This window comes from Rattus norvegicus, chromosome Y (assembly GCF_036323735.1).
Source record: "Rattus norvegicus strain BN/NHsdMcwi chromosome Y, GRCr8, whole genome shotgun sequence".
NCBI classification, from domain to species: domain Eukaryota; kingdom Metazoa; phylum Chordata; class Mammalia; order Rodentia; family Muridae; genus Rattus; species Rattus norvegicus.
In genome coordinates this window covers 47,914,183-47,939,995 of record NC_086040.1, presented here as the reverse complement: position 1 = coordinate 47,939,995, position 25,813 = coordinate 47,914,183, and the positions used below count along the sequence as shown (strand labels likewise).

The 25,813-nt window shown below is 41.5% G+C and overlaps 1 pseudogene; it reads right to left on the bottom strand.

Annotated features, from left to right (window-relative positions):
• Positions 1 to 24,785: 24,785 nt before the first annotated feature.
• LOC134484253 (large ribosomal subunit protein eL19-like) lies at positions 24,786 to 25,361 on the bottom strand (annotated as a pseudogene).
• Positions 25,362 to 25,813: the final 452 nt, after the last annotated feature.

Sequence of the window (25,813 nt, the reverse complement as noted above, 5' to 3'; positions counted from 1 at the left end):
GCAGAATTTTATATATACACAAAACGTGTTTTTCCCAGTCTGAATCACACATTGTTGGAGGAATCGTGTTCGTTCCAATCGGGAAAAGTTTGGAGGAAATTGACATTGAAGATAAACACACAGCAAGTGTTTTGTAAAGTGAATTGCTATTACTTGGCCAATGTGCGTAGTTTTAAGTGGTTCTAGATGTAAAAAGCATTCTTTTCTGTATGGACAAAAAATGGGTTACCGTTCCCAGTCTGAATCGAACATTATTTGACAAATTCGGTTCGTTCCAAGGGGGAAAGGCTTGTAGGAAGTTGACTTTGAAGATAAACACAGAGCTAATGAACTGCAAAATGAATTGCTCTTACTTGGCCAATAAGCTTAGTTTTAAGTGGTCCTAGACAGTAAAAAGCAGACTTTTCTATGTAGACAAAACTTGCATATCCCAGTCTGAATCAGACATTCTTAGGTGAATTCTGTTCTTTCCAAGCGGGAAAAGCTTATAGGAAGTTGACTTTGAAGATAAACACACAGCTAGTGTTTTGCAAAGTGAATGGCTGTTACTTGGCCAATAAGCTTAGTTTTACGTGGTTCTAGACGGTAAAAAGCATACTTTTCTATATAGACAAAACATGCCTTTCGCAGTCTGAATCGCACATTCTTAGGCTATGGAGGGGCACTGCTTACTGTCTTGCTCCTCATGTCTTGCTGAGCTTGCTTTCTTATAGAACCCAGGACCACCAGCCTAGGAATGGTGCTGCTCACAGTGGGCCGGGCCGTCCCCACCAATCACTAAGAAAATGCCCTACAGCTGGATCTTATGGACACATGTTCTCAACTGAGGCGACCTCTTCTCTGATGACTCTAGCTTGTGTCCAGTTGGCATAAAATCAGGTCGGTGCTTAGAATGTGGTTGTTCCATGGGAAGTGTGGCACAAGTAGGAGGTGTGCCTTGGGGGAGTAGGTGTGGCCTTGTTAGAGGCAGCATATCACTGTGGGGGAGATATGCTTCTTCTCCAACACCATGTCTGCCTAGACGCTTCCATGATTCCTGCCTTGATGAAAATAGACTGAACTTCTGAACCTGTAAGCCAGCCCTACTTAAATGTTGTCCCTTATAAGTTGCCTTGGTCATGATGTCTTTTTGCAGAAATGAAAACATCAGACAAACAGCCAGTATAAAAACCCCCAAATAACAGAATTTATCAACTATAGAAAGTATTTTCAAGTCCAGCAGTGAGAAACTTATTCTTGAGAAAAGAAACAGCAATGAATGTGTCCATGAGAAGGTTCCCTCCAAAGACATTCTTGGAGTGTAGATGTGGCTCAGAGAGACCCCATGGAGTGTGCAGGGGCTTCACAGGAGTAGAGAGCTACATGGTCAGGAACCGCAAAGCATTTTGAAGTAATGGCAAATGGCATAGGAAAGAGCTCAATGCAGCACCTCTGCTTTGGAGTCACCATCAAGAGTTTTCTGAGGATAAGCTTATATTTGAGTCAAAGAAAGGAACTTCCTGGGGCTAGATACGGTAACAGGGACCACAGGTGTGTAGGAAGCCATCCAGTCGAAGGAGAGCCAGGCAAGACAAGCCAGTGCAGGAGCTCTTTGTGGTCATCTTGGGGCATTGAGCAGAGACCTCAAAAAATATTACAGGATGCAACAGAGTCTAACGTGCTCATGGACGCTAAACACAGGATACACGTAACACATGACAGAAGCTCACGGCATCCTCATCTTCCCTTTTAAATTACTTTTAATATACAAAATAATGGGCTTTATGATACTTTCAGGAATCGATAGATTTAAACTGAGTTTGGCAATCACTACTCTTGAGTTATCCTAGACAAAATGTCCTCCGGGCAAGCCTCCACCTCACATCCACCTTCTGTAGTGATTGTTGGCTGTACTTTAAGGAACAAAAGAGACCAATATGGATGTGGCCCAAGTTCAACTCATTCTAGACCCTTTCTGTTCTTCCTGGTCTCCTGCTTCACTTTTTGAGAACTCCATTTGGAATTCCTGCGTCCCTCAGTGTGCTCTACTCCCTCATGTGTTCTTTAGTCTTTCTTCCAAATCACCATCAATTTAATCTTTTTACCCTCATCCTGGTCTCTTCTCTGCATGTGAAGGTTGGATTTATTTTAAAAGATGACTTTAGGGGCCTGGAGAGATGACCAATGGATCAAGACCTCGTCTGCTTTGAAAGAGGACCTGGAATTGTTCTTTGAGCTCATGTCCAATGGCTCCCAACCACCTTTAATTCCAGCTCCAGGGGACCTGACTATTCTTGTGTCTGTGATCTCCTGTGTTCATGCGCTGCCCCCACCCACATAATTAAAAATAATACATCTACAGATAAAAAACAGGTTTCATTAGGTTTCGTTAGTCAAACAATCCCCGACCTTCTCTGATTCTCAGTCTGCTTGGATTAGTTTATTGGGTTTCCCATTGAGTTCCAAGACCACCTCCTTGTTCCCTGCCCCTCTTTCCCCAACTGTCTGTTTCTCCCTCAAACTTCACCTCAGAGAGTCTATCTATGTCTGGCCCCTCTCCACTGCTTCCCCCGTGCCATCCCTGCTCCTCTAAGCCTCATCTCCAGTTCTTTTCTCTCCCTAAAGACCAGACCAGCTCAGTCCTCTTTGTTTTAGTTTATGTGACATTTGACTACTGTTCACAACCTTGACCTTTCCGGATTCCTCTCCATGTTCCATGCACCACAGCCTGTCTCCTCCACCAAAGTGTTCACACACAACACGTCACTTCGCACATTTTAATTTTTAGAGCAAAAACAAATTCCACTGGAAAAGATACTGGGGTTGTCAAAGGCACGTGGGTATCTGAACCACAGAAAAACATACATTTTCCCCCCAATCCTATAAATTCCCCATCTATGTCCCCCACACTTTGTGAATTTCACCTCAACGGATCTTTTCCACCAGATTATAGACGTAGATGTGGACGTTGACATCGAACTTGATGAAGTACATGGAAGTCTTGGCTGGAACTTGGTAAATGACTTTGCCGATCTTTTTGGACCTGTCGCTTCTGGTGAGCTGCACACATTGAACTGTTAAGATGTCGCTGTCAACGTCTGACTTCACCTCTGCTGGAGGAGTCTCTGGAATGATACGGAGATTGCCTTCTGTGTAATCATCCAGGAGCTGGTAGATGTATAGGATGGATCTTTCTCGTAGGTGATGTAAACCAGTCCTTCATGATCGGCACCTGGGCTAGGACCACCCCCCTCCAGTTGTCCTTAGAGCCATGCTTGCCCGCAAATTTATGCTCCACAGCTCGGCCAACCATGGCACTTGCGAGATGGGCGTCTTTCACTTGAGGAAATACTACTTTGTGAGGCAAGATCTTAAGCTTTAAAATCCTCTCATTGCTGTGAAGTTCCAGTCCGGAGACACAATCAATTCCATCATACTTGACAGATGGAGAGAGGGATTTGTTGACCGTTGATCTAGAACGATGGCTTTCCATTGGGTGACAGGCTCATCACCTTCCTTCAATCCGTGGGGAACTCTGCAGCCCACAATGTTCCCCAGGGCCTGGGGAGAAGGCCTCCTCCTCCTCCACTTCTGGGAGGATGGTGTGCTCATCCTCCTCAGAGACATCCTCTTCTTCTTGGCTGTAGATCTCGTGTGGTAGGCCACGGCATCCTGGTTCACTGTCTTGTGGCTATCGTTCTGTGTTCAGGCTTCATACTTGGTCATGGCCTGGGTTTGAAGAGCTCGCCTGCTTAAACCAGACACAATGCTGGTGCCTCTGTCATGTGACTGCCTGCAAGAACAATGGGGTGGGGTGGGGAGGGCGCTGGACCAAGGCTCTTGTCTAAGAGAACTTTGGAGCAGGTGAGGAAGGTGATGGTAAACAGGGTTGAGCATCGGAATCTAATTCTTTCGTAATCAGAAGTTCATAGGAGGGCTGTGCAATGGTGGAGCACACCTTTAATTCCAGCACTCAGAGGCAGAGGGAGGCCGACCTCTGTGAGATCAAGGCCAGCCTGGTCTACAGAGTTAGTTCCAGGATAGCCAAAGCTACACACAGAAAAACCCTGTCTCAAAAATCAAAATCTAAAGTTCAAAGGGAAATGAACAAATGGTTCTCTACAGCTCAGAATAACATATTCAGACACATTTCTTCAGCCCGAGGCACTTTGCCTCTGCTGAGGAACCTCTCCTTGAATGTCTAGGTCAGTGTGGGATTAAGTATCCCAGTCCCCCACTTTAAGCAAGCAGAACAGAGAAAGGATAGCAAAGGAGCCAGAAGGGTGACCACACCCCTCTTCTACCCTCTAACTATGAGCTACGTGGCAACATCCACAAGTGTCTGCCCAGAGACACAGCACACCAGTCCACTGGCTTTCTGTACTGTGCATCCTGACCCAGCCCCAGGTTTATTCCGCGAAGCTGTTGCATCTTTGACCGCAACAAGAGCCTTTTGTGTAGGCAACAGCCATTTAGAAATAATATCTCCTGGGTTTGGGATTTAGCTCAGTGGTAGAGCAGTTGTCTAGCAAGCACAAGGCCCTGGGTTCGGTCCTCAGCTCCGAAAAAAAAAAAACAAAAACAAAAACAAAAACAAACCAAACAAAAAACAAAGAAATTTATCTCCTAAAATGCACAGGCACAGAGAGGAGCTTTGGCATTTTAGTAGGATTATGAATTAGATATTGTTAGCAAATTATAATAAACTCTTAGACTGACTAGCCTAGACCATCCGCTGAGCTCTCAAACGTGGAAGACATCAGAACATACGGGTACTCGCTGTACGAGTGAAAACTTTTAGCTTTCTGGGCTACAAGGGTCCCCGTTATCTTCATAAACGTATTTACCGAAAGAAAATGTCCATGTCGTCCAGATTCTGTCTTCTGAAACCGGTCAGGCTCCAAAAGGCTGTTGAACAATTGTGGGGTTCAGGAGCTGAACTGGCTTTCACACCCCGCTGGGAAGATAGTGAACCCACCTTCAGAGGAGTCTAGCGCCCCCAAGTGGAAGAGATGCACAACCTCCCCCCAGTGCTCTGTGACATCATCCAGGCTCTGCTTACGTCATAGAAGCCCACTCAGCCCAGTTCCTTCCCTAGTAACGCTTAGAAACGTCCAGCATCTAGGTTTTAGCTTCTCATATAGCCTCCTGGAGACCCAAAGTAAAGTCCCCACCCAAACATTCTGATGACTCGAGTCACAGTCTGACTACGTAGCTCTTTTCATGCATTTTTTTTTCTGAAAAAGTCTTTGGTTTCTGAGTCACCAACATCCTTGGTGGTTATTTTCCCAGCTCCTATCTTTCCTTTGGTTATCTTTAAGACATTCTCCATATCAGAAATATTGCTAGTCTCTCTCTCCAAGGCAGCCCACTGGATAGCACCCCAAAATTAGCTTTATCAAAACCCACAATTAGAGGAGGACCATTTTTATTCACACAGAGCTGGAATTTGACAGGATTAAATACCTTGTATTGAAGTCAATGGGAATCATGAATTATGGATTCTTTGCAAAGAGGGAGGAAAAATTAGCTCCTGGACCTGCTTCCAATGTCGGGATAAACTGATGACAAACCCGATATCGACCAGTCGTATTATAAATGTCTTAAAATTCACCAGCACTTCTGGTTACAAGGAATTCATTAGATCAAATGCAGCAAAACAGGATGAAATAGATGACGTAATTTTGTTTTTGAAATATGGGTAGACAGAATCCTGGATGCAGGTAAGTGTGGAATTTACCTGTAAATTACAGGGCACTTTAATTGTTTGTGTCACATAGTTCTTCAGATCTTCAAAAGGATTCTTTTCAGAACCCTCCCCTGTCCCCACCACACTCTGACCCTCCCTTCCCTCTCCCCAGTAATTCCCTTCCACTATAACATTACAATTTTTTTAAATGTACTTAGAGCTTAACAACTTATGGCAGCTTTTTAAAATCTGTCCACTTTTCTAAGTGCACCGTCTTCTTTTTCTCCCTTCTATACTAGTTTTAAGCACATTTTCCTTCACACTTTGAGTTTTCCTCTCTGTCTGCTCTCATGACTCCTCTGCCATTATGTGACTGTTGTCCACTATGTGGCTGACCTCAATGTGGGGTTAACTCAAAGGACGTGATTTTTCCCCCTTTTCTCCCCTTCATCTTCCTTCTCTAGGCACCTGCTGAGATTTACAGCCTTGGGCATTTTTTTAAGCCTGGAACGCACACACACACACACACACACACACACACACACACACACACACACAAGCACACTCACACATACACACATACACACAGAAACACTCATACATACACAAACACACAAACACACACACATACATACACACACAAACACACACACATGTACACACAAACACACACACACAAACATACAAATACATATACAAACTCAAACACACAAATACAAAAAGAGACAGAGACAGAGACAGAGAGAGACATGGTGAGAGACAGAGAGCCCATGATAAAACATGTAATATCATCTTTCTAAGAACAATAAACAGAGACAACTTTCAAAAAAGGGAAGAACAAGTAGGCAACAAGAAGAACAATCTCATCATAGCCATCAACTTGAGGAGGAAAGAGTTTGTCTCACTCTATCTTCTAGGTTCCCGTCTGTTACTGAGCGACGTTGGGGCAGGAATTCAGGCAGGACTCTAGAGGCAGGAAAGGAAGCAGAGACAACTTAGAAATGCTGGGTACTGGATTGCTATCCATGACCTACTCAGCTTTCTCTCCTTCTCCTACAACCCAGGGTCACCTTCATAGGGGATGACACTCCCCATAGTGGGCTACACCCTTCCACATCAACCATCAAAAAAAAAAATTCCTTACAGATGTGGCCAAAGGCAAATTTGATAGAGTCAATTCTTCAGCTGAGGCTCCTTCTTCCCATGTTGAGTCAAACTGACGATAAAAACTATCCACAACCCGGCACATCCATTCTGATTGCCACACTGTGTGCAGTAGACAAGCCATTGGAATAACCTTAGCTGTTGATCACTGGATGAATGGCTTAAAAAATGTGATATACATTGATGTGATTCTCATCTATGTGTAAGAGGAAAGGGTTTCGTTCTCAGAAAAACGAAAGTGAGTGTAAAATACAATATGTTAAGTGAAACAAGCCAGACTCAAACAGACGATTGCGGAATTTAGATTTTAATAAGGGATATTAAGTGAAAGGGGGCATTTAGGAAGAGGAAGGGGAGCAGCAGGGTGTGTGTGTGTGTGAGTGTGTATGTGTGTGTGTGTGTGTGTGTGTGTGTGTGTGTGCAGGTGGAAATGGAGGTTGTAAGGATGAAGATGGCTAATGTACAGTATAAACCTGTACAAGGAGTCACCAGCAAGCCCACTGACTTCTACATTTAAAGAACATCGATATAAGAGAACTGAGTCTAAAACAATGTTTTGATTAAATTGGAGGTTTATAGTTTAGAGATACCGTAAAGTTTATTCATATTTTCCTTCCCACAGGTGGCTCTTGCTGTTTCGAGCTTGATACTGGTTACAGGATATGGCAATGAGCTTTGGTGTCTGTACCTCATTAATCACCCTGAATTCACATCATTCAGTGAGGCTACCATGGGGAAGGAGGAAGTTAGAGATCTTACGGGTACACCACGTGGGAAGAATAAAGCCTACCCACACTATAGATATCCAAATATTCACCCTCATCTCTGGTTTGAATGTGATCGCCCAAAAGTAATTTTCTGAAGATTAATCCCCAGTGGGAATGAAGTTCTGAAGAATTGATTAGGTCAAGAGGGATGCGACCTACAAATAAAGATCCATTAATGATGCTATTGTGGACAAAGGTTAAATTATGAAAGGGAGTTTGTCTCCCTCTCTTGTCTTCCGAGCCCATTGGATCCCTTCTGTGGTGACAACATCCCACAAGAACTCCTTTCTCGGCCGATGGTCTCTTCATCTCCGATTTACATGCTTCTGAATCAGAATCATACAGAATCTGCATCATGATAAGACTAGCCAATCGGTGCCATTCTGTTTGTCCATAGAAGTGTGAACATGAGTCAGAATTGTGAGCAGCCGGGTCATATGGGAAAGTGAAGCTGGCAGAGTGGACTAGGTGTTAGTGCTAATTGAAGACAAGATGGGTTCAGGGTCGGCGTGTGTGCTCTTCGTGAAGGAAACAGCACAGAGGAAGAGTGTAGGTTGGAAAGGTGCAGCTTGGGAGGCACTCGGACATCTACTGTTGGCCTTGTGGGGACAAGAAGCCATTAGGTAAGGGAAAGATCGCGAGGGATAGTATCAGCCACTGCTTTTGTCTAGCAGAACCCATTTTAGAATCCTCATCTTCGAGGATGTAAAGAAAACTGCCTGGAGTCAGTTGATTCATCAGTAACCATCAAGAGTGTGTCCACTATTCCAGAGGGACCCAGGAAAAAGCCTGATCGTGGAAGATCCTTTGCCTTCCAGAGATGGAGACTCCTCCCCGGCAACACTGGGCAACCCATCTACGTAGGTAAGGGCCTCCCACTAAGTCCAGATCAGTGGTCCTTAACCCTTGGATTGAGACCCCTTTGGGAGCTCAAATGGCCCTTGCACAGGAGTCACATATCATATATCCTGTATTCCAGACATTTACATTACAATTCATAACTATAGCAAAATTATAGTTATGAAGTTGCAATGAAATAATTTTACAGTTGGTGGAGCTGTATGAAAAGGTTACGTTAGGAAGGTTGAGAACCACTCTCCCTGACCCCTCTAAGATATGGCTGTTGGTGTGGACTGGAGGTATAATCCCTTTTATTCAATCAGGCAAATCCAGAAAAACCAAAACACCACCATAAGGTTATGAAGGATAAACAGCCACTGCACCCACAGTGTCAGGACTGCTGACACCTTAGACAAATGATGTCAAAATGGAAATCACGTCACACCATGACCATCCCCCTAAATGAAAAGCAGAGGAGAAAAACCAGTTCCCTGGTGGTGGCACCAAGAGAAAACCCTTGTCAGAATCGTCAGCAAGGATTGTAAAGCCAGGATTCAAGCGTCGTCAATGAGAAACTTCCAAAACAAAAGGATACACATCATCTTGGTGAGGTAATACAAGAAACAAGAGAAAATCGAATAGGAACTCAGTGAATTAAAACAAACACTAAGAGTAGGAATTAAAGGCATGTCTGGGCACGATGAACAATGAAGTAGAGTTTAGAGCAGGCAGAAGGGGCTGGGGAGACGGCTCACTGCTTAGGAATAATGGATGCTCTTGCAGAGGATCAGGGTTCAGAGGATCTGATGGACTCTTTGGTCAAAACACACACACACACACATAAACACAGACACACACTCACATACACACACACACACATACACACACAAACACACACACACACTCACATACACACAGACATACACACAAACACAAACACACACACACACACCCACTCACATAAACACACACACATACACACACACAAATACACACAAACACACACACACACTCTCACACACACACACACCATAGAGATAAATTTAAAAAACAAATTAAAAAAAGAAGGAGCCAGGTATGCCCCTTTAATCCCAGCACTCAGAAGCAAGCTGATCTCTGTGAGTTCAAGGCCGACCTGGTTTATACAGTGAGTTTCAGGCCAGCCCTACCTACATAATGAAACCCAGTGTCAAAATAAAACAGAGAAGAGTGTTCTATTTATTTCTGATAATGTAGGCAACAGAGAAACTATTTCTACAGAGAAAGAACTTATTGTTGAGAGAATCAGTGGGCTGGAAGGAGACCTCAATTCTTTGTGTCACTAACTCCATCACGGCCTCTGCAGGAAGCAAGAATGGGTACAGCTAACAGGAAGCAGGACAATCATGAGTAAAGCTTTGGACACGCATCAGCCCATCAGCAACAGAAGCAGGCGGAAAACCAGCTGGGTTGAGATGGCGTCACCAGCCAATGTCTCTGACTGACAGTCCCTAGTAGCACCAGGATGTTCTTTTCCTTCAAGTACCCTGGACTTTTCAGACACTCAGAAACCACGGAACAAAGTGTGGCAAATGCCTAAGAAAGGATGTCCTGTGGGACATATTTGTTTATACAGGTTTCATGTAGCCCAGGCTGGCCTCAAACACACTATGCACCCGAGGATGATTTTGAACTCCTGGTTCTCCTCCTGGTAATGGGTCTCTGGGCATGGATCACCACACCAGGCTGATGAGGTGCTGTAGGTGGAGCCCAGAGCTGTGTGAGAGCCAAGTGAGCACTCTGTCCACTCGGGATGTGTTCTGCTAATACAACAAAACTGAAATTGAAGTCTTCAATGAGAGACAACATGAGTCTCCCAGTCCAGAAATATTAAATTACACATTCTCATGTAATACATATGTCAAGAAATAATGAAACTATGTAACAGTAAGAAAAAAAGAAGAAGATAGGAAACATACTATCAAAATGTGTGAGACATAAGTGTGAAGGTGCTAAGAGGAAATTTTATTTAAAGCACTAATTCTTAGATTAGAAACAAAAACCAGTAAACTAAATTTTGATCTACACTAGAAAATAAGAATATAATTAATTCAATGAAAAAATAATTGTTAAAATGAACCACAAAACACTAAAAATAAGAAATTAACAAAAAAAGCCAAAGAAACAGAATTAGTTTTCTTTTTTAAAGGAAAGAATGGTATTTTTTCATCTTGAATAGACCTAGATAGAAAAATATAATGTCCATATTCTTTGGCGATTTAAAAAAAAATTGCAGTGTTTTAGAATTTATGCAGAAAACTGAACCTGGTACCACAGTCAAAAATTAGAAAAAAAAATATTCATCATTTAAACCCTTTTTAATGACAGTGTTTATACTCAACTTGTCTCTCCTATAATCTGTTTAATATCAGACAATATTTCCAGGGTTGCCATATGGAGATTATGCAGTGTTGAAATGGAAGAACAGCATTGTATTCCGAATACAGACTCTGGTGGAGAACATCACTGTTTTTATCACGACGAAACTAGCACAAGATCCAAGCCTAGTCTCCCGAGGCGTTGTTTCATCTTACAGCCATTTCTTCAGACAGCACTGCAGATGTGTCATATTTTTCTGCAAAAATCAAAATAGACTTGTTTCTGCACTGTTTGGTTTGCTGTGCTGCTTGGGAGATCCTAGACCATCAGACATGAAAAAACTTGTCCCCCACACCCCCAAAGTATAGCACAGGTATCAGTGTACAGGAAATAGGAGAGACAGAAACCAAAAAGGAAAAAAAAAAAACTGTTGTTGTTTGGAGAAGAGTCATGTAAGTAGGACAAACTGACCTTGGACATTCTATGTATCCCATATTGGCCTTGGATTTACTATGTAGCCCAGGATGGCCTTGGATTTACCATGTACCCCAGGCTGTCTTTGGACTTACCATGTCGTCCGGGCTGGATTTGAAATTGAGATCTTTGCGATTATTGAGAATATAGGTATGCACTACCACACTCATCTTTGTATCTATTATTATGAGTGACTCAGCTGTGGCCCCTCATTTGCCAGCCTCCCTCAACATCAACAATAGCATCCACAATCACCCAATAGGATAATCCCATCCTTTAACTCATCCGTCAAGGTAAGACTTTACAGAATAGAGAGTCAGCAGTATCCTTTTCCTTATTAGAACACATTTGTGTGGAGGGATTTGAGTGATTGTTTCAGTGAGCCAGTCATACCTTAACCTGGTTCTGATATTATGACCAAGATGGAAAAAAAAAAAATAAGAAAACAATAGTAAAAGAGATGGGTCCAACACTGGGACTTGAACCTTAGCAGGTGAGGAGATGGCTCACATATATCAGGTAAATGATGGGTAGGCTTTGTGGCCCACAGAGAATCCCAGTCCAGGGAGGTAGAGATAGGGCAGATCCCCAGGGCAAGATAGCTGTCAAGACTAGTCATATTGGTGAACTCTGGATTTGACTGAGAAATGCTGCTTCAATGAATAAGGTAGAAGAGAAATGGATTAGTCCCTACATTATACACTGCACGTGCATGTATGTACACACACACACACACACACGAAGAAAACACAAAACCTTGGACTTAAGGCATTGCCTCCACTGTAGTACCACATAGTAGGAGGTGGGTATCTAAATAAGTGTTCCTTTCCACCCCCAAAAAGACCAACATACTTATGAACCCTCAGCCCTGGATCTGTACAATCTGCTGAGGACTCCCAGATGTTTAGTTTAGTCTCCTCGCTCTCTAACATGTTCTGGTGTTCTGTTTCAGGAATCCTGAGCTGGGACTCGGCTGACTTGAGCCTCACTCCCAGTCTTGCATCCAAGACAACTTTCAGCTGCCATGTACTGATCCTTGGAATTCCCTGCCAAGGTACCCTGACTTGCATTTCTCACGAGGCCACGCCATGAAGCCAGAGAAAGTGCAACTGTCTTACTCTGCCATTTATTAGCTTAGAGTATTGGGAAATTGGCTCGACGTTTAAACCTCACTTCCCGCATGTATAAATGAGCAGGCGAACAATTCCAGTTCATCAGATCTACATTATGAGTGAGTTAGAAAAACACATCAAAACGATTAGTGCCAATGTGTTTTATGAATGATAAGCAGTATTATTTATATGATTTGTAACATTGGAAATTATTGTACCTGGAACGTAACGGTTTTCATTATCTTTGCACAGATGATGCGAGGAAAGCATCTAGGATGCAGAAATGCTTCCTTTTTTGCTTTATTTCCAAGAAGCATCTCCTTTTGCTGCAATTATTTTTTTAAAACTTACTTTCCACTCCATCTCCCCTTAGGTGATTAGGTTAGAACGGGGTTTGGTGAGAGGGGTTATAAACCATGTTACAGAATATATCTACAAGATCAACTGTTGAGTTCCAATGGAGGCACCCTCCATGGATAAGCCATGCTCCCCCTGAAGTTATTGATTTCTTTTCTTTTTTTATTTACATTGATTTCTTTGATGGCTAGTCTTGGAGGAAAGAACCTCCCTCGAGGAGCTTCCTCCATCAGATTGGCCTTGACTATGTCCAGGTGGCATTTCCTTGACTGTTCACTGATGTTGGAGAGCCTGGTCTACTGTGGGCAGCATCCCCCTATGCGGGTGGGTCTGGACTCTGTAAAGGTAGTTGAAGGTGAGCTTAGACGCAAGCCAGTGAGCAGTCTCTGTAGTTCCTGTTTCACAATCCTGTCTTGGTTTTCCTTGATGACGGGCTGGAACAGATAAGATGAAATGTTTTCCCTTCCCAAGCTGGCTCTGGTGAGTGTATTCATCAGAGCAACAGAAAACCAAAATTAAGCAAAAATCCCAGTGTCAGATGTGTGATGTCTTCCTGAAAGTTGCTCTACCAGCGAGATCCCAAAAGCCCTCACAACTTTACAGGTTGTTGACATTGTTCTTAGTAGCCCTCCAGAACTTGACGGTAAGACCCTATTGCTGAGAACACTGAATCCTTTTGGTCACAGGTCACAGAAGGGTCAATATGAAGTTGAGGTTGAAGCATCTTCTATAATGGCTAGCCTTCATGGTTCAAAAAAGTGCTTTGTAGGCTTCCAGGGGAGAAAATCATCTACAACCTTACTCGGGGGTGAACCATTCAAGCTAAAATGCCAGGCAAGATGTGCCCCCAATTTGTTAGTGGCATCGCAATCATGGGAGTAACCTGTGGATTTCCAATCGCATATAAGGCATATTCCACACGAGAGAATACACACCAGGTTCTTTAATGTCGTCAAGAACCTATGGTTAGGGTAATATAGGCCCTATGAAAGAACTGAATGCTAAATACATTATCGAACTTCCTTCCAAACGTCCATATTTGTATCTACAGATCAGCATTGCACTCAGCTCTCATCAGACAAGAAGCCTCTGACTACCATGGGCAGAGACGGACAGCTGGACAAAGTGCTGGGAATCAGTGGTGTTGGACTGTTCAAGTGGAAGTAGGACAGCTAAGTCTTCTCCTCCACAGCTCAGAGAACATCATGAAAGAGTGGGTGGAAGGAATATAAGAACCAGAAGATGGGGAAGGGGACAGCAAAAGGATATCTTTTAGATTGGACCTAGTCATTGAACTCTTAAACTGATGGCGGCTATGGTCACGGGCACAAGACTGGGCCCCTCAACACTTCATCACAGATGGGAGAGGCCATGAAGACCCTCCCTTCCCTTGGCAATCAACATTTACTGGAGGAGGTGTTCTATCCTGCAGGCTTAGATTTTTCAAGACCTACTTTAGTAAGAGTTTTTAAAACCTTTAACCTTCCTCTAGCCCACCACCCACCAGAGGTAGTGGAAAGGAAAGGACAATAGGGCAAACAAAGGACGATGTGGACCTGCTTCGAAATAGTTCTCTGGGGTGATTTCAATCTTCATCACAGGATATCAGTTCAGTTGACATGAATCAGCAGAGGTAGGTCGATCTACTTGCAAACACCATTCACGAATCACCAAGGACAGTTCAACCCAGAAGAAATTGCTGAGCTCTTCCAATTGGCCTGGGTTCCAGGAGGCAACAAGAAGCCACCGCAATGTCACCACAAGAAGTTCTCTGGTGCTTTTCTCTCTACAAATTCATGACAAACAATGGTCAGTGAAGAAGGAAAAGTGAACCAATGCCACAGCATGGTCAATGAAGACCAGAGTCATCAAAGTCCTTTGAGCATCAGCGAAGAGTAGCAAGGCAAGCCAATGCCACGGTGTTGCCCACTGTTGTCCAGGATTATATTCGTACCCTTTCTAAACATCACATGCCCTTTTCCCGGGCAGCTACCAGAAACACCATGTATTTTTTCTCAGCAAAATATCCTCTCCTAAGACAGTTTCCAGATCAATATCCATGACACAGTTGAGTCTCCAAAGAAACCTGAAAATTTTGCTTCACTACCTTCTTCATTCCTATACCCATAGATAAGTTGTTCTGTCAAATTCCTCCGTAATCATGTAATTAATTAAACTTAGGGATTACACGCAGAAAGTAGACATGAAATAGGAGGGGGGACTTATTCAGAATATAGGTGACAATTGGAGAGGGAATGGTGTGATAGAAGGGGTTGACCAAGGCGTTTACGGAGGAGGAGGATGGAGGAAGCAAGGGAGAACTGAAGGACGGGATGGGAGAATGAGGGAGGGGATTGAGGGAGGGGAGTTGGGAATGGAAATACAGAAAGGAAATGACTAAACTCATTATATAAGTAAATGAAAATTTTAAACAAATCATCAAAATCATCTTTTAAAAAAAATTAAAGTTTCTCTTTATAGAGGGTCAATCATTACAACTTAGGGGTTATTTTGTTGGATCAGTTTTGTTTTAAGGCTTTTTTTTCCTCTGAGCAAATTGTCAGATGTGAAGTTTTAGTTCGAATCAGTGCCGTCCAGTGTTCTGTGTAACTCAAAAACCAAGTCAATAAACACTTTGTATTTATTGTCAAAATCCCAGTGAGTTCTCTCCAGTAATTTTCCTTTTATCACACTCCACCCAAAGCCCTCTCAAAATGGTGGCTGAATTAAGTACTTGCCACTGAATGGGACACAAGTTCAAACCAGTGGAAGTGGGAAAAAGCAACTAAAAGCAAACAAAGTAAAACACAGAAAAACAAACAGAAATGGCATCTGGAATTCCATTTTATGGTTTTGGAGAGTCTACTACACTGAACAAAATGAAAGAGTAGAGTCTGAGGTGGTGTTTAACTTAGTGAAGAAAGGCAGACATAGCTGCAAAGGGGGAGGGAGTCAGGTGTAGGCTGTCAGGGCAGTTCCTCTCTTGAAGATGTAAGTAAACACCAAAGCTGAGAATGAAGAGAACCTCCTAAGGTAAACGGCTATGACAAAATTTATGAATACAAGAGCATTTGTATTATCCTGACTGAACATTAACTCAAATAAATCACACAGCAATTCTAGTATGCCTGTTTACACACATCAAGTGGTGCTGTGTTTGGGAGGTTGTATAAACAATGATTGTATGTGACTGGAGATGTGTCTTGGTAGTTGAGAACCATTACTGCTCTTGCAGAGGACCTGAGTTCAGACCCTGGCACCAACATGGTGGCTCACAAGCATTGATTACTCTTTTTCAGTTCTGTGGCCTGCTCCTGTGTCTTGTCTTGATGAATACACATGTATGCAGTTGCCTGGCCAGAAGTTCTGCGATGCTTTCAATACTGGTAAGTTTATTTAACACAAACTCTTTGTGTTACAAGCTTTCCTTGTGAATAATTCTTTTGGTGACCCCCAATTAGGTTGTACAAATGCCTCCTGCCTTTTACAGACATATCTACAATCACCTTTGCTCGGAGAAATGAGTTAAGTGTTATGCGTTTTTTGAATGAAGAGGAAGAACTAAGGCTACACTCCTCAGAGGAACAAGATATCAGGTACGTTAGGAAGAAATATGCATCTAGGCAAAAATATATGTTCCACGTTTACCTGTGCAGTAAGTAATGTTTGGAAAATACCACTCCTATATTAGTAGTATTATTAACCCTTGTATTTGTTTATATTTCGAATATTACCCCCTTTCCATAAACCCCACCTCCACATATTCCTCCTCTTTGTCTCTAAGGTCGTGACTCTCCAAGCCCCATTCATTCTTTCCTCACCCCTCTAGAATCACTCTTCTCTTGGACATCAAGCATGCAAAGGAGCAAGTGCTTCCCCTTCCACTGATGTGAGATGAGGAAGTCCTCTGCTACATATTTAGGGTACCAGACCATGTATAATCTATGGTTGGTGGTTAGGGCCATGGGAGCACTGAGGGGGTCTGGTTAATTGATATTGTTGTTAATTACAGTCTCCCTTGGCTCCATCATCCCTTCCCCTACATCTTCCATTTGGATATGTAGGCTCATATCAATGGTTGGCTGTGAATATCTGCATCTGTATCAGTCAGGTGCTGGCAGAAACTCTCAGAGGACAGCCATACCAGACTCCTGTTTGCAAGCACATCTCAGCATCAGCAACAGTGTCCATTTTGATGTCTGCAGATCTCTGGATGACCTTTCTTACAGCCTCTGCTCCATATTTACCTCTGCATTTCAACTAGGCAGGGATATCTCTGATTTAATAAGAGATGGGTGAGTGGTCCCATCCTTACATTGTAGTCATGTCTATCTACTCCAGGTGGTATCTTCAGGTTCAGTTTCACTGTTGTTATTGATGTTGGCTAATGTCATCACTGTTGGGTCCAGAGAATCTGTTGCATCCTTAGTATCTGGGACTTTCTTGAGATTACCCCCATCCTCCAAAGTTCTTTCTTTCTATACTCATTCTCCTGGTCCTCTTTGCTTCTCTCCTGTCTATTCCCTCATCTTATCCTCCTCTCCTGTTTTTCCATTTAACTCCCCTCTCCCACATAGCATCCTTCCTCCATCTGCCTCCAATGATAATTTTCTTTCCCCTTCTATCTCTTTACATCTGTTGTCCTCTATTTCTTTGATGGAATTATTTATGTCTTTCTTAAAATCCTTTAACATCATCATGTTAAGTGATTTGAAGTACAAACATTTCTTTTTCTTTTCTGTTGTGTTGAAGGTATCCTAGCCTTGTGTGAGAACTGCGTTCTGATGATGTCATGTAACCTTGGTTTATATGGCTTAGGCTATTATACGTCCCTCTCACCATCTCGTTATCTCTCGGGTTGGCTGGTTTTACTGACTCTGATTATGGATTGATCCTTCTGTAAGCCTATGTGTCAGGACTCCAGGGACACTAGCTCTCTCCTGAAGGATCTTGTGTACCAAGAGCTGTGGATCAGGTCAGTGACAAGGAATAGAAAGAAACAAGAAGTGTCCTGTAACAGACTGTTCCTGGGTTCTGAGGGCTCCAGGCAGTTCCCCCTGAAAATTGGTAGTGTCTCTTGTGAATTTGGGTGTGTCATCACTCCTGGAAGTCCAGCCATTTCCTGGTGGGATATGGGGAGAGAGAGATGAGGTAAAGGTTCAGCTCTGTAAACACAGCATTGGGTCCTCTTGCTTTTTAATCTTTCACTGAAAGAGCTCACAAATGAAATTTGACTCCGTGACCAGTAAGCCCCTAGGAATGATCATCTCTTTGTATTTTCAGAGATGGGACCACAAATGATTGGCACCTGGCATTTTTACATGAGTGTTATCAATTAAAATTAGGCATCTTTTTCTTTCATGTCAAATTTATTCTTAACTGAGATAATTGCTCACTCAACTAAGCATTTTTGTTGAATATGAAATAGACTATCATTGACAAATACAAATATTTACACAATGTCATCTAGGTCATTGAATTGTAATATATTGAAGAACTCACATAAATGCTTACTGATGGTTTAACCAATGCATGGAATGCATATTCATTAAAACGAAGAACAGTATAAAGTTTATTTTTACAGCTTACTGAATCATGTAATAAACGATAAGTCTCCATTAATGTACCAGGCTCCATAATAGTGGTATAGATTCCGAAATAATGAAAGGTATTGTGATCTTCCTCTTATAAAATTTACATTATGATATAAGAAAAAAGAAAGATGAATGCATAAATCAGTGTGTTTGAATTGATTGTATGGAAATAATTGAAGAATCTATCTTAGAAATAAGGTCATGGAGATTGTCCTAAGGAAGTAACAGCTAAGTTAAATTAGATGAAAAATAATTGAGCTATATTTTGGGCAATATTACTATAAATATAAGGTCAATAAAAGGAAAAGAGCTTGCATATTGAAAAAGAATATGTGAAAAGTAGTTTGTATAGATTAAGTAATGGAAGAGAGGACCAAATAAAGCTGAAGCTTAGATATCACATATGGGCTTACAGAAACAATATGAGAGATGTACATTTTTATTTATGGAAAATGTTTAAGAAATCATTGAATAGTTTTGAATAAGTTTGTTTAACTCTCTATGTACATACTAATGGACTCTGGTTACTTATGTATTATGGAATGATACACAGAATGATTTGAAGGATGTTTTTGAAGTCAATCTGGAAGTAGTGTCAGTGATAAAGAAAAAGATTCATATCAGACAGCTATGTTGGAAATTTATGTGTTTGGTAGTAGACTTATTATGGAGAGGGCCCGAAGAAAGAAAATGTCTTGTTTTGAGCAAATAAAATATGTTGGAGTTGTTTACTGTGATGTGGAATATTTCATGATAAGTGTATTTAGGAGAATTTTAAAGGAATATATTTTAGATCAATTTACTTGAAGATGCTTGAGAGAACCTCTAACTCACTAGAAATTCCTATTTACTGATCAAGGTTTGGTGATTTAAGACATTACTTAGACCATGAATTAATAGCTGTTATATAACAAAAAATTTACCTTAATAGATGTATTTTTTCACATTATATCTGGTAGTTCTTATGTCAATATGAGCAAACCTATGCTTACATTACATGCTTGCTTAGTACATGCGGACAAATAATTTGCCCACTTACTGCAAACATTTTGGATTGCAATTAGCATTTAATCCAACTTTTTGGGAGCTGGCACAGCAATTTGACTAGAATAAAATAGCTCATGAATGTGAATTTCACAGAAATAAGTGATTTGCTCATATTTTGTAAAGTTACAAACTCTAGAAGAGTAAAAAAATTTAATAAAATCCAGCTCTTCTATGTTTTCTCTTTAGTAGTTTAGCGTGCTTTGATATTCATGGAAAAATTCCTTATTCAGATGATTTTTAACTATAATATCTAGTACTATTAAACATATGCACTACATTTTACAACTATGAATGATATATGCTTTCAGAAAATTTTCATCAGATGAGCCAGAAATTCTTCCTGACTTCAAAACAAAATGGTCATTGGGTACAGAATAAACCAAAAATTAGGAAACGCAGAAAGTGATTGACACACGCCAAATTCTTTGTTTTAAACTTAATAATCATGCTAGTTATGGGATAGAGTTTTGAAAATAGAGTCAATGACAGGATGAAAAACACTGAAGAGGAGTATTTAAATTGAATTTTTACCAAATAAAAGAAAAAAAAAAGTGGATCTGAAGGTAAGCTACATTTAACAAAATGACCCTCTTCTTCTGCCACTATTTATTCAATGCTTTGTTTTTTGTTCCTATATTATGTTCCAGAAACATCTCAATGATTCTGGTTATTCTTAAATAAATGAACTTGTAATTCAGCTGATCTAATATTCCACATTAAGTTAATGTTCTTCTGTATCTTTAGATATTAAAATTATAGAGAATTATTTTGACTAGAATAAAATTTTATTGTTTCTTTATCATATGAGATAAGCAATTAATTACAGAGAATGGATACCTGATATTTTCTAAATAATCTCAATAGAGGTTTAAACCATATATATTAGATCAATCAGACTTTTTTTTAAAGATTCTCTTCTAATCAGCTTGGTCTACAAAACAACTTCCAGGCCAGCAAAAGCTACATTGTAAAATATTGTCTCAGACATAAAGTGCAACAAAATACAATAAATACAATAAAATATAATAAACACAAGAAAAATAAAATATTATAGCTATAATAATAGAAAGATTATTTGTCCTCAACTTTTATGCTTGCATGTCAGAACAGGATTCAATGTACAATTGTCTTAACACTCTTCCAGGCAAGCCACACATCCGGGGAGGGGCTGATGTGAGTGGATCCAGACTGAGTTGTAGTAACCTAAATCTGAGCTGTTCTCACCATACTGAACGTGTTACCTTTCATCCTCTGTGGCTGAGACCCTAAGAAACAACCCTAAGAAACCTTAGGCTCTCCTGTTCTGTATTCAACTCATTAAGTCTCTCAGAAACCATGTTAGGAATCCCAGTGTGTTCCGTTACAATAAGCTTTCTCTGCCTGAGGCATCTCATCTGTAAAATAAGAATAAAAAGCCCCTTTGTTTAACAAACAGTTAATGTTGCTGAGACCCGGAAGCTGTCCTAGGTGCTGAACTCAGAATATAGCCAGACACAGACTTTAGTGTTCATGAGAGTTAAAAGCTGAGCTTGGAGGGATACATAAGTAATATGATCATATATTTATATAATAAAGAACTTGATAGTGGAAAAGCTTGAGAGAAAAAAAAACAAGGAAAAGGACAGAGAATCAAAACAGAAGGTACAGTTGTGTGTACACTGGAAATCACTCCCACTGCAAAACAGGCAGGGTGTCACAAGTTCACTTTCGAAATAAGTAACTCTAAAGGTCCAATTCTGTGCTCAGAAGAAAAAAAAGTGCCTATTAAAGATAAAAATTTTAAAAAGTTTTTTTTTTTTTTTTTTTTTTTTTTTTTTTTACCAGACAACATCTCATGGAATTGCTAACCAACTGGACTAATTGAAGAGATGTTAAAAGAGTGCCACAGTCACTACATATTAATTAAGAATGCAAACTGCTTTTACAGAAGAACTGAGTTTTGATTCAGGCTCCCATGTCTCATGACCCACAACCACTTTATTATTTCAGCTCCAGGGTATCTACTTCCCCCTACTGGCTTTCTTGGACATCGTGCTCATATGTGTACTCACACACACACACACACACACACACACACACTCACACATACACACACATACACAGACACACACACACACCGAGACACACAGAGATAATTAAAAATTAAAAAGTAGACTTTGAAAAAGAATGTTACAGAAGTATCATTTAAGGAGATTAAATAATGTGTGAGAAATTCATATCCATACACAGAAATCAGTGCATGAGGAACAGAGTAATTAAAACAAGACTAAAATTAACATTTTCAGTCATAATTGCTCTGTAACATGAAACAATAGCAATATATGTTCACATCTGAAGTAAATATAAAATAGACAGAAAAATAGAGCGGATGGGAAGGAGTAATTGGAAATATAAGATTCCACGGGCTACGTATTAATACAACTAAAGAAGTATTTAACTAGGGGTGAATCTGGATTCTTTGACACATATTGTAAATACCAGGTCTGGTGGGAACACATAAAACAAGTGTTTTAATTTTTTTTAATACATCTCGATGCTAAGGACCAGGGATATCAGAGTATCTCTTTACATCCTGCTACTAGAAAAAGAGTGGCCTCATCTTTAGTGCCTATTCTTGGGAAGGTGAAAAACAAAAAAAAAAAAAAAAACAAAAAAACAAAACAAAAAAAAAAACAAGAAAAAAGATCAAAAAACAACAACAACAAAAAAAAAAAACGGGTTATGTCTACTGGGTTTGAAGAACATGTGGACTTTGACGAGTTGGTAGCCAGAGTGACTGCAACATCTACAAAACACAGTACTGGAGAGAACAGGGAAAGATTCAAAGAAGATCACACTGTGCCTGGGCCTCCTTCTGCTGACTCTTCTACTGACAAACTTGGACAGGTAATTCCCCCACACATTCCAGGTTCACATAATCCTTCCTCTCTTGCCATAGAGATCTTGGATCTTCCACTTTTCCAGGAGTTTCTGTAACTATGCAAATATTTCCAAGGATCTATAGGTCATTCCACATTTGCCCAGGTGTCCAAAGTCCTCCCACAGATCCTGAAAAGAAATCATACATTCTCCTCTTCCAGAAGGAGTGTCTTTTTTATTCCATCTTTATTAAATTGGGTATTTCTTATTTACTTGCCCATCCTTCTAGGCCAGAGTTCCAGCCATAAATAAAACTACAGAAGGCTCAAGCCTGATTCTGTTGAGTGTGCGACTCAAGAACTCACACATACCGGCACCTACAGGCTGCACATTGGAGCTGCATACACTTAACATGATATTGCAGAGGATGGGAGGGGATATGCACACATGCCAATTTCATACTTCAGGGAGACACAGGACTTCATGTTCTTGAGGTTTTGGAGCCACCCAGACCCAACGAATATTCTTAACACAAACATCATGAGTCTTTAAGCAAGACTTTAAAACAATGGTGTAATTATCATATATGTGAAGAGACCCTGTGGTGGTTTGAATATACACTGCCCAAGAAATGGCACTATTAGGAGGTTGGCATCTTGGAGGAGGTGTGTCCCTGTGGGGGTGAGTTCTTGAAATCCTTCTCCCAGCCATGAGGGAGACAGTCTGCTCCTGGATTTTTTTAGATGAAGATGTAGAACTCTCAGCTCCTTCTCCAGCACCATGTCTGTCTGCACACTGCCAAGCCCTCTGCCTTGATGATAATGGACTGACCCTCTAAACCTGTAAGCCAGCCCCGATTACATGTTGTCCTTGGTCATGGTGTCTCTTCTCAACAGTGGAAACCTAACTAAGACCCCAGACTGGATACTTCATGGGACTGCTCTAATGTCCTTGGCACCATCACTCTTTTACCTTCTGCTATGGCCCAACCCAAACTCTATCCAGTCCAGGGTGCTCCTCCAGTCTTGGTTCTCACAGGACTCCCCTATACAAGTCACTTTCCCTCAGAGTCTCCTAGTGTCTACAATACCACCAGCCATGGCATCCTCTTCATTGATAGGGTGAAGTCTATTCTCGAGGACGGACACCAAGTCTTCCATGTGGTTTTGTAGAGTAGCAAAGCATCTCAAGGGACAGGGCACAGATTCTGGGGTTTAGAGAGATGGCTCAGCCACGAAGAACACGTGTTACTCTTGCAGAGGACCCAGGTTCTATTCCCAGCATCCATATGATGGCTCACAGTTGAACTGTTAGCCAGTTTCAGGAGATCTAATGCCCTCTCTTGGCCTCTTAAGACATCAGGCAGGCACGTGGTGCACACAGTTCCTTTTAGCCATAACATTCACACATTTGATAATATAAACACATCTGATTTTTAAAAGGTATGAGCTCTGGATTATGGGCATGGGTGATGCAGAGCGTGGATCCCAACAGCTCTCTTTTAAGGGGAGGAATGACACCAGGAATTTGGAATCAGTGGCTGTAGGTGAGGGAGAACCGTATGGTCATGTCAGTATAATGCCTCCTGATTTGGAAGTGTTCATCTCATGGCTCTGATGGTGCCCATGAAGCAGAGGTCTCAGCATTGAGCATGCGAAAAGTCAGCACTGGGGGAAGGCGACAGGTGAATGAATATGTCTTTCTTCAAATACAATGAAAGGGGTTCTTTTCCCCGTGTTTTCTGTAATCATAGGGTTCTAAAAACCCCCGTGGTCCAGATGAACTTAATTTGAAAGTCATTACAATGGAGATGGGGGGTGGTGGTGAGCTGACAGTTCATTAATGAAATATTTGATGAGCAAAAAAAAAAAGTTCCAAAGTTAACATTATAAATACGATTAATGAGCAGGGTGGCTGCAAAAATTCATAAAAGAAAATAACAACACAACACGCAGGCCCTAGTCTCTGATGGGCCGACAGGCTGCTGACAATGTGTCTTGATTTGTCTGTGTTAAATGTTTGAGGCTCTAGGCTAGCCCACATGGCCGATGTTGTCTCTCATCTGAACTTGACAGGAATAACTTTCTGTTTTTGTGTACACACATTCCTAATGCCTTAATCACTTTAGCTGATGTGGGCTTTGCCAGCTAGTAAGGGATGAAGAGGTTTGATGTGTTTCTTCTTTAACAACAACAACAACAACAACAGCAGCAGAAACAACATCCCCCAAAAAAACCAAAAAATCAACAAATTTGTTTTTTTTAAAAAAAAGAAAAAACACAACAACTTCATATTCACCAGAAAAGTAAACTGGAATTTATGCTGTTTGGTTGATACTTGTACCTCTCTCTAGAGCGCTGTTGTATTAGGGTTTCCAGAGAAACAGAAATGGCAGAATGATTACCCATTGTCTTAGTTAGATTTCCATAGCTGTGAACAGATTCCACAGACAAGGTAACCCTTTTTATTTTAAGGCTTGTTTTATTTTAATGAATGATCATGTGGTGCCACAGTGAGGTCACTATGCACAGACGTGAAGGAAACTTTATTTCTTGGTCTCTTCCTCCTTGGATACCGTCTTGATGATCTCCTCCTTCTTGGCCTGGAGGTGCTCCTCGCATGCGTTTTTGTGCTTCCTTGTTCTTAGACCTGTGTGTCTCAGCCTGGTCAGCCAGTAGCTTCTTGCGGGCCTCCTCTGCCTTCAGTTTGTGGATCTGCTCCATAAGAATCCATTGGTTTTTGAATAAATTCCTTTTGACCTTCAGGTACAGGCTGTGATACATGTGGTGGCCAATATTCTTAGATTCCCAGGATCTCTTGAGAAGCTGGTGCAGGATCCTCACCCTTCTCATCCAGGTCACCCTCTCAGGCACCCAAGTGTTAGCAGTACCCTTTCTCTTCCCTATGACCATGTGCCTGCCCTTCAAAGTGTTTTTCTGGCAGCGAGCCTGAGAATGGACAGTTACAGGCTTCCAGATGATCAGGCCAATTTCAATCAGCTTCCTGATCAGCTGACGGGAGTTGGCATTTTATTGGTCTCATTGGTGTCCAACTGGACCTTCTTTTTAGCACAGTGGAGGACATTAGATGCAAACCTCTTCTGTAGCCTGAGCATGCTCATGGCTGCAGGCACAGCAGCCAAGGTAACTCTTATAAATTACAAGATTCCATTGCAGCTAGCTTAAAATTTCAGAGGTTCAGTCCATTATCATCATGGCAGGAATCATGGGAGCATCCAGGCAGACTTGGTGCTTGAGGAGCCCAAAGTTCTTGATGCATAGACCACAGAAAGTGATTGTCTGTACCACTGAGCATAGTTTGAGTATATACAAATCTCAAAGCAAAGCCACCACAGTGACACATTTCTTCCAACAAAGTCACACCTACTCCAACAAGGCCACCCCCACTCCAACAAGGCCACACCCTCTCCAACAAGGCCACACCCACTCCAACATGACCACACTCACTCCAAAAAGGCCACACCCTCTCAAACAGTGCCACAACTAAACCAACAAGGCCACACTCACTCCAACAATGCCACACCTACTCCAACAAGGAAACACCCACTCCAAC